The sequence below is a fragment of the Panicum hallii genome, chromosome 7 (genome assembly GCF_002211085.1).
Source record: "Panicum hallii strain FIL2 chromosome 7, PHallii_v3.1, whole genome shotgun sequence".
NCBI lineage: Eukaryota > Viridiplantae > Streptophyta > Magnoliopsida > Poales > Poaceae > Panicum > Panicum hallii.
Window position 1 is genome coordinate 13,176,205 of NC_038048.1, and position 16,693 is coordinate 13,192,897.

The window sequence follows — 16,693 nt, forward strand, 5'->3', positions numbered from 1 at the left end:
GGCATGCATACTGCTAGCTTTTATCAAGGATGCCCTCCACGCCAAAGAATAGCAGCAATTCTGGCAACGCATAGTGACCTACTCACTGCATGCACGCTGCTAGCTAGCCTCATGGATTTATGCATCCTCAGGGTGGGTAACTATTTCCTGCATGCATGCTGCTAGCTTCCAACTTGACCAAGCAAAGTACAGTTGCAAACCACCAAAAAATGCTAGTAGGTTGGTTTGTACTTAAGATCTGTAAATTAAGAAAAAACATTATTATTGAGTAGTGGACGGGATCAAAATGCGGTAATCATATATACCTGCTTTTGCCTTCCCAAAATAAGTACCCTTCTTCTGCACGGAAACAAGCTCTTCAACCTTCAATTTGAAAACGCGACTAACTATGTCAGGTCTAGCGCTAGGTTTCTGTCCTGGAATAAAATCAAGAGCATCAGCTATTTCCTGCCATTTTGGATTACAAGTGAAAGTGATGAACAGGTCTGGAGGTCCATAGAACCTACAAATCGCCATTGCATCCTGATAGTTCTGTACCATATATCTTTTACTCCTAGTAAAGCTCGTGGGCAATATAACTTTCTTACCAACATTGTTTCCATCAAAATCACCCTTGTGCAGTGCATCATGTATACCTTGGTAAATCACAGACCTTAGGTTCTTATTGTTTTTAATGATAAACCTAACCCTATTTTCCTCCACGGATGCAAACGTGTCAACTATGTACTGCTGGAATAATCAATCACCACATATCAATGTAGTTTCCTCGCATCTACGTTGTTGTAACCAGAAAGCATAATATTCCAGCATGGTAACCTCAGCTCTAGCTCTAACCGGCAAGATTCCCGACTGGCTATATTTGATCCCTAGTTTGAAGCCTTCTTCACCATAGGGAAAAAGAATTGGGTATTGCAAAGCCATATAATTGGAATGAAGGTTGCTAATTCTTCTAAGCCCACCACCTCTATCCTGAATTATTATATCAGGGCTCTTCTTTTCCTCTGAAAAATCACCAACTATCAAAGCAGCTGTCTCGGACCCTGTTGGTGCACTGTACTGAGGTGCAGCCTTGGACCTATCATGCAATAACAGCCTAAGGTGCAAGGGCTGGCAATTGCTCTGAGCCAACATGTCCCTAGCCACCCTAAATGAGTTTACCAATTCGTTTGTTTCATCAAACATCCTCACTAAACCCTCAACAACTACACTATCAACCTCATTTCCACTATCACAATCCCTATCTCTATCAAAAATTGATATTCGATTTTCAACCTCATTTTCAGTATTAACAATATAAAGTTGTGCATAAACCGGGGGCTTACCCTCTTCTGATAGCAAAGATCCAATTCGATGATGAACCTGGCCATTAATTTTAAATACATATGGTCCGGGGCCCTTGTTTATACTCATGTCAATTTTAGCTCCCAGTGATGTATAAACAAACATGGAATTGTATGAACGTATGGATTTAAGAAAGTACCTAGATAAAATATCACCATTTGGATTCAACAACTTAGCTAGAAATGGAGGAGGATCTTTTAGAAGAGGCAACTGGACCTTACCTCCTCTACAACAAAGATGAAAACGGACACGACCTCCTTCACCTGAATATGATCTCATCACACGTTCCTGATACCAAAACTGTGCACCACAGTGCTGGCACTCGTGCACGGGTGGCCCGTAGTATGATATCTCGTCAGGAATGGCTATAATATCGAAAATAAATTAACAATGAATAAGTGAAAGACGTGTTTTTTTTGGAGAGCGGTATCATGGGGTCTCCTACAACCTATAACTCATCCTGATTTAATTTTCTTTTTGAAATATGCACATACAGCAATACTTACCTGCTTTCTTTGCCCCTATTCGAGACTTATCGGGGTCTTGTGTCTCCTCTAAGGTTCCCCTCATAGAAATTGTAACCCCACCTACAATAATAGTTGCAAATTAATTTGGCCACTCAGCTTACACACTTGTCATGGACAAATCTAGGATAATCTAGAGCCGCATAATTCTTAAGTCCCAACTACTCCTTTTCGAAAGTAATATACATATATAAATATTACCTCCTTTTTTGTTTTTATTATAGATCTCCGACGCTCTTGCCTCTCACGTATACTATCCCCAGTAGATGGTGCAACACAACCTGCAGCTATAGTAGCAAATCAGTCGCATACAAGCACCTAGTAAGTATACAATGCAACTTCAAGGGGGGAGGAAATGTCAAGACACCTGGCTCCAAGGCTAGTCCCTTTTCACTTAACCTCTTCCTCGTATTGCTAGCAGGGGTATCGTCCATGAAACATCAGCGTACCTATATAGAGAGCATGAACTTATCTCATTAGGGTACCTAGATACACATTGATGAGGGCACACACACATCAATACCAAAAGATCTGCTGGTCATCAGAAGACAGGACTATCAGCTCTTAATGTAATTCCTTGAACACGTACACAATCTTTTGGTCTTCCCCTTTATTTCCTTGCTGCTGCTGTCTTTTAAAACAACACACAAGATTATGTCTTTTTTCAGAATGCATTGTCTTAAAGAAGTGAACATTGTGCTCATGCCTGGCATGTGTAGAACTGTAGATAAGTTCTCTCTCATGCACGCAGAAGTGTGCACACACAAACTGGATTTATCCATTTAAACTGCTTATTTAATTATTGCAATTGATATTCCAGCATTTTTCCATCTCCTTGAAAAGGGTGTTGAACAATTGTAGGCAAAATTCTGCAGGTGTTTCTCTTGTATGAATTATATGTATGTAACATATATGAAATTTAAATTACGGTAAATTGTGATAAAATAGGTTCCTCCTATGGGGCTTCTTTACCCAAGGGTTCTTGTTCCAGAAGAGTACCCTCCACCTCCTCGATCTTGGTGATATTTTGTTTTTCTTAGTTTGGTGATTATATGATTGCTTCATACGAGTTGTGTGTGCTCCCAGGTTCCAAGACTATAATGACATGCTGGAAGATACTTGGCAAACAAGTGACAGTCTTTACCCTAGTGGGAATGGTGGGTATGGCATGTGGGACAATTACCCGATGTTTCCCACTAGATTAAAGAAATTTGATAACATTGGCCTCGTAGAAGCCATTGTTAGTAGCGTTCTTTCGAAACGTAATATCTTTCATTCTTTCTTGATTTATCCCTTACCTGAAAGAAAACTTTTCTAACAGTAACAACTACTGATTACAGGGCGTGCTGACCTTCAAAGGAAGCTTTTCCGTAGCATTCGGCTGGTAAAATATCAGGCTTATTTTCTCAAATAAAACCAATATTGTCTATGACTCGTTAGAGGGATTACTCTAATACGTGCCTTTTACAATACAAGAAAATAGCTTAATTTCATCGGCCAGAAACCGTCGAAAAAAGCTAGAAAACCATCAAAAATATATATATTCGTTGGTCGGCCAACGAAAATAGGCCGACGGAATAAAATCGATGAAAATGAACGAATTTTCCTCGGCAACCGACGAAAATACATTTATTTTCCTCGGCCAAGACAGCCGGCGAAAATATATATTATATTTTCGTCAGCCAGCACAGCCGATGAAAAAGATATAGTTTGTTTCGTCGGCCTCGAAGACCGACGAAAATAATCGTAGTTAGTTTTGTCGGCTTCCCTAGCCGACGAAAATATTGAGCGCCTGCTAAAAAACAGCTGCTGCATACTAGTTTTCCAGAATTACAAATAGCAGTTAATTAACATAAAAATAGTCATCCATAAGCACAGCATACCACAGCATTCATACATCATCACACAATCATGAAATACATTCCATAAGTGCAATCATGAAATCCATAGTCTAAATGACATATATATGTCAACCAAACCTAAAAGCACAAATCAACGAGGGGTAATATTATGTCCGCTGCCACCATCACCTCTAGAAATATTATGCGCTGTCGATGGTGGCGTAGACGGACTGCCAGAAACTCCTCGAGGATGACTACTCGTCGAACCCTATTAAATGTATATAGTACATATATATAAGAAAATTTGAGCATTGCTAGTTACACGAAAGAATTACCACTTGTGGAGATGGTACATGCATGTAAGGTACAAAAGTCGGCGGTGGTGGAGGAGGCGAAGAAGAGGCGGCAAATTAAATTGTGATCCAAGGGTAGCCGCTAACATTTCCTAAAAAACCGATAATAGATCAAGTATCTTATACCAATGAAAAGTGCACAACGACTTGAAAAATATCAAACTTGCATAGTACCTGAAGCTGCCGTTGCTGAGCGAAAAACCTTAGTAACGATTGTGTCCTTGCAAAAGATATCTCTTTGACTCTTGAACGGGTGATCATGAGACAAGAACCGATGGTGACAATCAAAAAAGTAGAATTTGCCACCATATTTCAAACGAAAGCATATGTATCACCCATGCATACCGGACAACATTGACAACTGTGCGTGCTCCATCTCGAGAACATTCCATATGCAGGAAAATCATGAATAGACCAAAAAAATGCTACCCACATATTGAAGTATTCCTTCCTACTGCTGTCATATGTCCTAACTCCATTTCACAAGTCATGCAGCCCATCAATCAATGGTTGCATGAACATGTCCAAACGCTTATTGGGATTGTCAGATCCTGGTATAATGAGAGTCAAGAACACATACTCATCCTTCATGCATAATGATGGTGGAAGATTGTATGAAATTGTAAGCACTGGCCAACATGAGTATGGGGCAGCATTTGAGTTAAAGGGAGTGAAGCCATAAGTGGCCAACCCAACATGCACATTCCAAGGGTCTCTTGCAAAACTTGGATCATAATGATTGAGGGCCTTCCAAGCTGTACCATCAGATGGATGATTCATGCATCCTGTATTATTACGAATTCCCTCTTTGTGCCATCTCATATTGTCAGACCCGGGGCCACGGGGCTGTGTACATCAAGGAGTCCGTATTGGGCTAGGGGATAGGACGTGTCCTGTACCTTATTTATATTATATTATACCCGCATGCGAAGTAGAACTAGTCGATACAGAAGGAAACTACTCGAGTTGTACTTGAGTACGATTCCTAAGCTAGTATCAGGCTAGGATTCATGTAACCCTATCCCTCCGGATATATAAGTGCGGGCAGGGACCCCCTCAAAACCAAGATCACCAGATCAACATCAAGGCAATACAAACCATCATACAGGACGTAGAGCATTACGCATATTGCGGCCTGAACCTGTCTAAATCTTGTGTTGTCTGCACCTTCAAGTTCCTGATCTCAGCGCATCCCAACCCAAAACCTACCACCTTGGGTATACCCCTCGGTGGGCAGCCGGATAAAACCCGACAGCTGGCGCGCCAGGTAGGGGAGCGCATCAGAGATCCCCTGGAGAACTCGATGGTTCTTTTCAAGTTCCTCAGTCCCGTGCTCCCTGAGGGCACGATGTTCATTTTTGGCTCATGGGTCTGCGTCGCCAACAGCGCGGGCGGTTTTCGTCGGCACGTCGTCGACGACGCCATCAAGCCGAAGACATCGGCCCAGGACTCGACAATTTCATCAACAATCTCGGCAAGTTGCCGTTTTTTGATTCTGCCAGGGAAACCGAGGCAGAGTCTATCACTACTATTCCTTTCTCCGCATTGGAGAAGGACTTGGACTGTCTGCTCCAGGCTGGGGGTTCCGATGCCACCGCATGTCGGGGGGCTGAGGATCATCTGGCCACTTGTGGGCTGATGATCACCACCACCTCCGAAGGACGAATCATTCATTGGAAGGGGATGGATCTATCCGATCTACTCGGACATGAAGACCACTTGGTAGCCCACCTTGAACCTTTGCCTTTTCAGGAGGGCAGGGCGTTGGCTACCATCACTGAGGGCTCGACTGAACTAGTCAAAACCTCCTCTGAAGAACTCGCAACCCGCCAGGTGCTGATGGCGGAGGAGGGGGACGACGATGCCCTCATCCCCATCGGCGCACTTGACGGATAACAGAAGACGAAGACACTGCCGATGCTGTCGACGAGAACGACGCCAAGCGTGACGCGCGGCGTGTCAGGAACAGAGCTCGTGCGGTTCGTAGAAGGCGGGCCAACGAGCGCATACATTCTGCACAGCGCGAACTCGACGCTGAATTCACCGCCGTAGATGAACGAGGCTTCAGGACTCCTGTGGCCAACATCGCTCGGGTAACAGCGCTACTTGAGCGAAGTAACGATCCCAACGTTCAACAAGTGCTCCGCTACGCCCAACGGGCATGGATCCAGCTGGACCAGTAGGCCCCGGCATCACTCGTCGGGGACGAGCGCGTCGGAGACAGCCGGAGCCAGGCCCCAAGTCGAACAACAGGCGATCGCTCGCGACCCCAACGCAGCAATAACAATGATGGTGCGGGTGGGAGTCAGGTCACCGGAGGGAGGCGGCAGCCACCCCCGACGAACAACTTGAGGCAGCCCAACCGCCCACGTCAACAACCGGACCTTCGCCAGAAGATCAATGAGGGGCGCAATGTCCGGACAGTCATCGACTCGAGGCGACGGGAACATGAGGTAGCTGAGCGGGACGATGCTGACTGCAGCGATCGTTTTCCTGCATTCACTACGAGATTCAACAGCTACAAGTACCCGAAGGGTTTCAAGCCAATCGGCTTCACCAAGTATGATGGTAAGCAGGCCCCCCAACAATGGCTCCACTGTTACTCCACTGCCATTGAGGTGGCCGGTGGCTCCGACACTACCAAAGTCGTCTACTTTCCGATGGCTTTGGAGCCTGCACCGCTGACCTGGCTGGAAAGCCTCCCCAACGACTACATCGACTCCTGGGAGGGCCTCAAGAAGGTTTTCATCGACAACTTCCAGGGGGTGATAACCCGTGCAGGAACCCAGCACGACCTCGCCCAGTGCAAGCAGGAGCGTAACGAACTCCTCCGGTCCTATACCCGCCGTTTCTTCGACGTGCGGGCCACCATCGCTAACATCACGGAGGAGGACATCATTGACTGCTTCTACAATGGCCTAACGGACCCAGGTATATATCGTGATTTTGGGCGTAACAGGCCGAAGACGGTTGCAAGACTACGTGACTTGATGCACGACTGGTCCGAACAAGATGAAAAGATGCGCGAGAGGTTTCCAAGACGCACTGACCTCAACCAGAAGCGCAACAACGACAACTGGGCTGACAAAGGCCAGCGGGACTTTTCGGGTTCCTCCCGAAAACGCAAGCCAGACGATCTCATCGCGGCTGTGGAACGTCCTTCACGGGGCAAGAAGTCGACCACGCAGGAGCAGTTTGAAAAGCTCCTGTAGAAGAAGTGCCCTTGGTGCGTCAACTCCAAACACGCAGCAATCAACCGTCAATCTGAGACAGCCAAGTTCTAGGATGCCTCCAAGACCGTCAATGTTATCTTTGGTGGTGATGAAGATTTTTGTTCCAAGCGAGAACAGAAGTTGCTGCTACGGGAAATTCTATCCATCGAGCCGGCAGTACCACGACCACTCCAATGGTCAGAGGTCCCCATATCATTTTCCCGTACTGACCAGTGGACCAGCTTTTCCGAGCCTGGGAAGTTTCCACTGGTGCTGGATCCCGTGGTCGCAGAAGTTAAGCTCACTCGGGTTCTCATCGATGGCGGGAGCGGACTTAATCTTATCTTCGCCAGTACGCTGAAGAAGATGGGTCTGGACCTGACCAACATGCTTACTCCGAGCAAGGCTCCTTTTTATGGTATTGTCCCTGGCAATGCCGCGCACCCGCTTGGAACGGTCGTTCTCCCAGTCACTTTCGGGATGAGGGAGAATTACCTAACCGAGTTCATCAAGTTCGAGGTGGCCAACTTCGAATCTTCCTACCACGCTATACTGGGGAGGCCGGCGCTCGCTAAGTTCATGGCGGTGCCGCATTACGTCTACTTACTTCTCAAGATGCCAGGACGCAGCGGCGTGCTCACGCTCCGAGGCGACTTGAAGAAGTCCTATGATTGCAACCAAGAGACCATCCAGTATGCATCGACTTCCCGCGTGCTAGATGCTTTCGGAGAAGTACTCGTGGCCGCACAGCAACTTTCTCAAGCCGAGCTGGACATCCCGACGAAGAAGGCGAGCCAATCAGGTATCAAGTCGACAGGCGATGTGGCTCTCAAGTCGATCCAGCTCCAAGAAGGCGACTCATCCAAGAAAGCCATCATCGGCGCGGGCTTGGGTGACAAATAGGAACTCGCGCTCGTCAGTTTCCTGCGGGCTAACCGAGACATATTCGCATGGAAACCATCGGATATGCCAGGGGTGCCCAAGGAGCTGATCGAGCATAGTCTTAATGTGTATCCACAAGCTGTACTAAAGAAGCAACGACTTCGTTGTTTTGCCCCTGATAAACGGGAGGCTATCAAACGGGAAATAGCTAAACTCCTCGCGGCCGGATTCATTAAAAGAGTAATCCACCCAGAGTGGGTAGCTAACCCTGTTCTTGTATTGAAAAAGAATAAAGAATGGAGAATGTGTGTTGATTATACCGATCTCAACAAGCATTGCCCGAAGGATCACTTTGGGCTCCCTCGCATCGATCAGGTAGTCGACTTAACCGCAGGTTGCGTATTGCTATGTTTCCTTGATTGTTATTCAGGGTACCATCAGATTGCTCTCAAGGAGGAAGACCAAATCAAGACCGCGTTCATCACCCCGTTTGGTACTTATGCCTACAAGACGATGTCCTTCGGGTTGAAAAACGCAGGCACTACCTATCCGTGTGCAATCCAGATGTGCTTCGCTGATCAGTTACACCAGAATGTGGAAGCCTACGTGGACGACATGGTCGTGAAGACTAGAAGTCCCGAGGGCCTGATCGCGGATCTGGAGGAAACTTTCGCCAGCCTACGGAAATACCGATGGAAGCTCAATCCGACCAAGTGCGTTTTCGGCGTTCCTTCGGGTAAATTGCTCGAGTAAATCGTGAGTAACCGGGGCATCGAGGCCAACCTGGAAAAGATCATTACCATTACTGATATGGAGGCACCTGTCACAATCAAAGATGTGCAAAAACTTACAGGGTGCTGTCACACCCGATTTATAAGAACATAAATCGAGCAATCATATATGCGCCAGGATCAAGTCACGCATATATACAACAGATCATCAAGATATCACAACACATGTCAGGAAATAACATTAATATAAATCGTAAACGAATCATAAATGAATTATTTTATTACAACCGAATCAAGAATCGGTTCAAGAGTGCGGAAGCGTAAAAGAGATACATGAAGAGCTGGGCGCCACAGGGACGTCGACTGGGAGACAAACACCTAGAAGTCGTCGAAGCCGCTGACGTAGTCCTCCACGTTGCTGGGCACTGAGCAGCAGTCGAAGATATCCCAAAATAGAACAGAAGAGTAGAGAGGCAAGTGTGAGTACAAACTAGTACTCAACAAGTATAACACAAACTATGAGGCTCTAAGGTTAGCTGACTCATCTGCATTAGCTTTTAATCTTGGCAAGTTTTATTGAAGCTATTTACTAAAAGTGGATGAATTACCATAACCCAAATTGCCTAAGAATTAATCAATATTAATTAAGAATTACTGAGAACCATCCAAACCAAAACCACCCGGGGAAATCTCCCTAATCAAAGGTTGATAACCCCACTAATCAGATGGAGGATCTGGGCCGCTCATGACTGTGAGCACAGCTGATATATCAGTTTTACACTCTCGAGAGGTTGCACAACTTTACCCACAAGTCGTGAGCTACGCTAGTTGTTCATCACACTTCCTTAGGTGAGATGGCTAGCAAGCACACTACGAGACCGTTACAAAGGATCACGTTGGTAAGGTGTAACCGCTAAGGATTCTGGATCAGCGACGATGGGGCCCACCTCCGGGGGTACAAGACACACAGCACAGACCAAGCCGGAGGAGCAGGGACCATTGAAGCTTACCACCCCTCTTGCCCACGCAGGTAAGTTACTCCCGAACCAACACGACCTAATTAGTAAGTCAAGACCGTCCCATTCCAGTCTTGTGGTTGCGCGGTTGTCCCAGGTTGTCGCTCTATGAACCGGTCCTTATGGAGAGTGGCCAACCAAGCACTAAGCACCGTGCTGGCCCCCTAAACCATGTTTCTATCAAAAACATCTTTTAAGGAGACGTGAACCACTCAAGCACACAGCACAGAGGGCCACTCTCAGGATTAAGTTGCATAAGACCATTAATCAAATTAATTAAAAAGGACCACGATATGTTATAGCGCAGCAACCTAGTACAACTAACCAAAATGCAACCCAAAGGATATATATATAAGGGTATAAAGGTGGCTAGGAAGTCCTTATAGGTATACAGAATTAAAATGCAGTATGAAATTGTATTTAAAAGTGATAGGAGGTTCATGTTATACTTGCCTTCCTCGTACTCTCCCGGCTGCTGCTCGAACTGCTCGGAAGATGGCTGCTCCTGGTACTCGTCCAAAGGCTCCGCGTCTACACACGATCATCAAACATAGTCCATACATACACACATGCACAAATAATAGCAAACTATAAGAAAACAGTACAACATTACATAGAAACCGCACACAAAACTAGTCTAAAGCTATTCTTCGCGTTACAACGATCGCGTGGATATAAAGAACGCTTAAAACGGAGCTAAAATGCGAAAACTACGGTTAAAACAAGATCCGGGGACCTATTTGCGAGAAAAACATGACTTGCAGGGGCTTCTGCACAAAACCCGAGGACTTAAACGTAATTAAAACCTAGATACCGGGACTAGCTAGCTAAAAACCCTAAGCTGGACTGCGGGTTCAATTTCCAGGAAAAACAGGGGCTTAAACGAATAAAACAGGGCCTAACTGTAAAAACTATTGAACTAAAGAAGACCTCGGGTTGATTCCTCAAAAAGGCGGGGACTCTTTAGCAAAATGAGCAAGCTGAACCGGTATCCTGCGATTAAGACTGTTGGATCTGAATCCTACGGTTCTGAACTACTCCCGGATCGACCTAATCCCCTTCGCACCTGTGCAGCGTGAGGCCGAGCCGGTCTAACTCGCGGGGGAGGGGAAAACTTGCCGTGCTACCCAGGCACTACCACGGCGAATTCCCGGCATGCGCGGCGGCGAAGCTGGCCGGGCTGCGCCCAGGCCTACGGGTGTGCAACGGGTCAGGACAAGCAGGTCACGGAGAGGAAAGGCAGGGGGGCAGCTCACCGAGGCCGGAATTGACCGGCGCGCGGCGGAAAACAGGACCGGCGGCGAGCTCCGTCGATCGACCGCTACGTGGGCCGGAGTCGAAGAAGGCGGCCGCAGGGAGGTTCCTGGTGGTCGGGTGAAACTCCTGCGAGACCCGGTCGAAGCTAGGGCGCAGGGGAGCGGCGCACCCGCGGCGGCGGAGCTCTGTCCCGAGCGGAGGCGGGGCGGCGGCGCGATTAGGGTTTGCTGGAGGCTGCGCTTTGGAAATGGGTCCAGGGGAGGGCGCCGGGGATAAGAAGGGCAGGCCAGGGGTCTCGGGTGCGGTTGCGGCGGGGAGAGACCGGGGATTTCGGCCGTGCTGCGGCGCGGCCGTTGCGGGAGGAGCGCGGGAGGAGGGAGATGACAGGCGGGCCCGGTTCGTCAGCGAAAGAGAGGAGCGCTGCGCGGGTGGGCTGAGCGGAGGAGCGGTGCGCTGGGCTAGCACGGCCCACGCGGGAGAGGGGAGAGAAGAGGAGAGCGAGCACGGCTCGGGCTGGGCTGCGGGAGAAACGAGAGAGAGACACTGGGCTGGGAAAAGAGATGGGTCGGGGCGCGGCCCATGTGGGGGAAAGGGAGAGAGAGAGGGACCCGAGGGGGGGAAAAGAGAGGAGCTGGGCCGCCGTGGCCCATGCGGGAGAAGGAGAGGGATGGCCCGAGAGGGAAAGAGGGGAGAGCAGCGCTGGGCCGGGCCAAGGAAGAGAGAGCAGGCCGGCTGCTGGACTTCTTTCCTTTCCCCTTCTTTTCTTCTTTTCTTTTCTTCTCTAAAACCATTCAAACAAACTATTTGAATCCAAATAAGTTTGAATTCAAACCTTATAATTTCAACACAAAAAAAAATAATGCTGCGGCATGAATGCACAAACACTTTAATCCTATGATAAATTTTAATTACTTGCATTATAAAACTACCTTAAATGCAAGATAAATTAGGGGGAAACTCCGGAAATTTTATTTGAACCCAAAATAAATTCATTAAAATTTAAAGAAATTACCTCAGGGTGTTACAAACCTACCCCCCTTACAGGAATCTCGTCCCGAGATTCGGATAGGCTAGCTAGCAAAGAGATCGGGATATGTCTTCCTCAGCTCATCTTCGCGCTCCCAAGTAGCCTCATCCTCCGTGTGATGACTCCACTGAACTCGGCACATCTTGATCTTCTTGTTCCTGGTAACTCTCTCAGACGTCTCCAGAATCTTTACCGGATGCTCGATATAGGTCAAATCTTCCTGCACATCCAACCCTTCTATCGGTGCTTGCTCTTCTGGCACTCTCAAGCACTTCTTCAGCTGAGACACGTGAAACACATCGTGCACTCCTGAGAGATTGAGTGGCAACTCCAGACGATATGCCACCTCACCTTTCCGTTCCAGCACCTTGAACGGACCAATGTATCGAGGAGCGAGCTTCCCTCGTACATTAAACCTGCGGATTCCTCTCATCGGCGAGACCTTCAGGTACACATGATCACCCACCGCGAAGGTCAAATCTCGGCGATGAACATCCGCATAGCTCTTCTGACGAGTCTGAGCAACCCTCAGATTCTCTCGCACCTGCTGTACCAGCTGTTCGGCCTCCTCAACAATATCCGGACCAAACACCTGCCTCTCACCAATCTGATCCCAATACAGCGGAGTCCTGCATTTCCGACCATACAGGGCTTCGAACGGGGATTTCTTCAGACTGGCTTGGTAACTGTTGTTGTATGAAAACTCTGCATATGGCAGGCATTTATCCCAGCTGGTACCATACTGAATAGCACAGGCGCGAAGCATATCCTCCAACACTTGGTTGGTTCTCTCTGTCTACCCGTCTGTTTGAGGATGATAAGTAGTACTGAAGCGCAGCTTCGTATCCAACGAATCATGCAACTGCTCCCAGAACCGTGAAGTGAACTGAGATCCTCGGTCAGATATGATCTTCTTCGGAACACCATGCAGACAGACAATCCTGGAGATGTACAACTCTGCGAGTCTAGCGCCGGAGTAGGTAGTGTTCACCGGAATGAAGTGAGCAACTTTCGTCAACCGATCCACTACTACCCATATGGAGTTGTACCCTTTCTGAGTACGAGGCAAGCCAACAATGAAGTCCATAGTGATTTCCTCCCATTTCCACTCTGGAATCTTCAACGGCTGCAATAACCCTGCTGGCCTCTGATGCTCTGCCTTGACACGCTGACAAGTGTCACAGATAGCCACGTACTCCGCAACGGAACGCTTCATTCCATACCACCAGAATCGTTCCTTCAGGTCGTAATACATCTTCGTGCTGCCTGGATGGATAGAATATGCTGTATCATGAGCCTCACTCAGAATCAACTTTCTGAGGTCATTCACATCCGGCACACATATACGACCCTTGTACCACAAGGTACCCTGATCATCCTCTCTGAAATGAGGAGCTTTGCCAATCTTGAGCAACTCACGAATCTCCTGCAGCTTCTTATCTTCCTTCTGATGCTGCCTGATCTCTGCCTCTAGAGTGGGTTCCGCCTCGAATGATGTACCCGAGGTGTGATGCAGGAAACCCAGACTCAACTGCTCAAACTCCTCGCATAACTCCTGAGGCATCTGAAAAGCCACAGCCATGTTAACATAGCTCTTCCTGCTCAGAGCATCTGCTACAACATTGGTCTTGCCCGGATGATAGTGAATCTCCAGGTCGTAATCCTTGACCAACTCTAGCCATCTTCTTTGCCGCATATTCAGCTCACTCTAAGTGAAAATATACTTGAGGCTCTTGTGATCGGTGTAAATATCACACCTCTGCCCAAACAAGTAATGCCTCCATATCTTCAGAGCATGCACAACTGCGGCTAACTCCAGATCATGAGTGGGATAATTTAGCTCGTGCTGGTGCAACTGCCGCGAAGCATAAGCTATCACTCTGCCTTCCTGCATCAGAACGCAACCAAGACCATCCCTCGAAGCATCACAATACACTGTGAACCTCTTGCTCTGGTCTGGCAGAGTAAGGACTGGCGCCGTAGTCAACCGCTTCTTCAGCTCCTCGAAGGCACCCTGACGCTCATCAGTCCAGAAGAAATCCACACCCTTCTCTAGCAAGGAAGTCAAAGGCTTCGCAATCTTGGAGAAATTCTCAATGAACCTCCGATAATAACCTGCTAAGCCCAGAAAAGAGCGGACTTCCTTCACCGTCTGTGGTACAACCCAGTCAAGCACATCCTTCACCTTTCCGGGGTCCACAGCAATACCTCCCTTGGAGATAACATGACCGAGGAACGGAACCTCGTCAATCCAGAACTCGCACTTGCTGAGCTTGGCATACAGCTTGTGCTCTCTGAGCCTCTGCAACACAAGCCTCAGATGCTTCTCATGCTCCGCTTCTGACTTGGAATATATCAGGATATCATCTATAAATATCACCACAAAGGTGTCCAGATAATCCATGAAAACCTTGTTCATCAGATGCATGAAGAAAGCCGGAGCATTGGTCAAGCCAAAGGACATGACCGTATACTCGTATAACCCATACTTGCAGGTGAATGCCGTCTTCAGAATATCCTCAGAACGAATCCTCAGCTGATGATAGCCCGAACGCAGATCAATCTTCGAGAATACACAAGCACCCTGAAGCTGATCGAAAAGATCCTCAATACGGGGCAATGGATGCTTGTTCTTGATAGTGACCGCATTCAGATCCCGATAATCGACGCACATCCTCTTCGCGCCATCCTTCTTCTCCACAAGCAATACAGGAAAAGCCCAAGGAGAGAAACTGCAACGGATATAACCCTTAGCTAGCAATTCGTCGACAGTCTTCTTAACCTCCTCATGCTCGACAGGAGCCATACGATAGGGCCTCTTAGCAATAGGAGCTGTGCCAGGCAAGAGATCAATAGAAAACTCAATGTCGCGATCAGGCGGCATACCTGGCAAATCATCCGGAAAGACATCCGGGAATTCAGACACCACGCGAATACCATCCGTGGGTCTAGCCTCCATCTGATGAAGAAATCCAGAGGGCTCTGTGGCACCAACAGTAACCTCCTGACCATCCGGTGCTGACAGAAGAACCGTCCTCTGAGCACAATCTATCCGGACTCCCCACTTAGCAAGAGTCTCCATCCCGAGGATCACATCGATGCCCTTGGAGTCTAGCACCATCAGATTTGCACTGAAATCTATCCCCCTTATGGCCACACTGACTCTGGGACAGAAGACATGAGACCTCAACTGCCCTCCCGGTGAAGATACTAACATGCACCTCTTTAATGTGCTAGTAGGAATGCCATGATGCTCAACAAAAGACTGGGTGATGAAAGAATGTGTAGCACCAGTATAAAAAAGCACTGTAGCAGGGTGGGTGTTGACCATGAACGTACCAATAACCACGTTAGGAGCCTCGGCCGCTGACTCGGCCGTCACGTGGTTCACCCTGCCCTGAGCTGGGGCCTTGGGCGGTGCTGCACGCCCCTGCTGTCCCGCCTGCGCCTTCCGAGGGCAGACGTTGGCGTAGTGCCCTGGCTCGCCGCAGTGGAAGCACACTCGAGGAAGTGCAGTGGCCTGCTGCCCAGGAGGAGGAGTGGGCGCTCCCTGCCTCTGAGCTGGTGGAGCCGGAGGCGCCGGAAGCCTCTGACCCTGTCCCGCCTGCTGCTGCTGCTGAGGACGAGGCGGGTACTGCTGCCGCTGCTGGTACTGCTGGGGCGGCCTCTGCTGCTGCTGCGGCGGTGGATGCTGATATCGGGGACGAGTGTTGCTGCCCGAAGAGGATGGAGCCATCTTCCTCTTCTTATCCTCAATCTCCCGGCGCTTACGCTCGGTGTTGAGGGCCGCATCAACCAGCTGGTTGAAGTTGTCGAAGCGGTGGTTCAGCAGCGCATACTAGATGTGATCATCCAGTCCCTCCTTGAAGTACTCCTGCTTGTCGCTATCACGAGCGACGTCAGCAGGGGTGTAGCGGGCAAGCTGAAGGAAGCGGTCACGGTATTCCGTCACCGTCATAGATCCCTGAAATAAAGAACACAGATAACAAGGATGGAGATTGCTCAATGTGTCAGGTTTACGAAAGAAATCAAGGATAGATCAAGCTCGAAAGAATTTGTAGAGAATTCCATTCAAATTTACCTGCTTAAGGGCACGGAACTCCTTCTGCTTCATCTTCATAATGCCCTCAGGAATGTGATGATTCCTGAAACGCTCACGGAACTGGTCCCACGTGAGAGCATCACGATCCCGAGCTGGGTAGGACTCCCACCAGTCAAGAGCGGAGCCTCGCAGCTGCCCTGCTGCGTACAGAACCCGCTCTCGGTCGTCGCACTGCGCAACAACCAACTGGCGCTCCACCGAACGAAGCCAGTCGTCCGCCTGGAGTGGGTCCGTGGCGTGAGAGAAGGTCGGAGGATGACCTCTCAGGAAATCCGCACGCCTGTCACGGGGCTGAGGCGGCGGAGGAGGCGGTGGCTGAGCATGGATCTGCTGCAGAGCCTGAACGGTGTTGTTCAGGGTAGCCATCATCTGCATCTGGAGCTGGAAGAACTGCTCCGGGGTCAGTG

At 48.6% G+C, this 16,693-nt stretch overlaps 1 pseudogene; it reads left to right on the forward strand.

Annotated features, from left to right (window-relative positions):
• The first annotated feature begins 2,804 nt into the window (after window positions 1-2,804).
• The window catches only part of LOC112901665, a 41,270-nt pseudogene continuing 27,381 nt past the window's right edge, over window positions 2,805-16,693 (forward strand).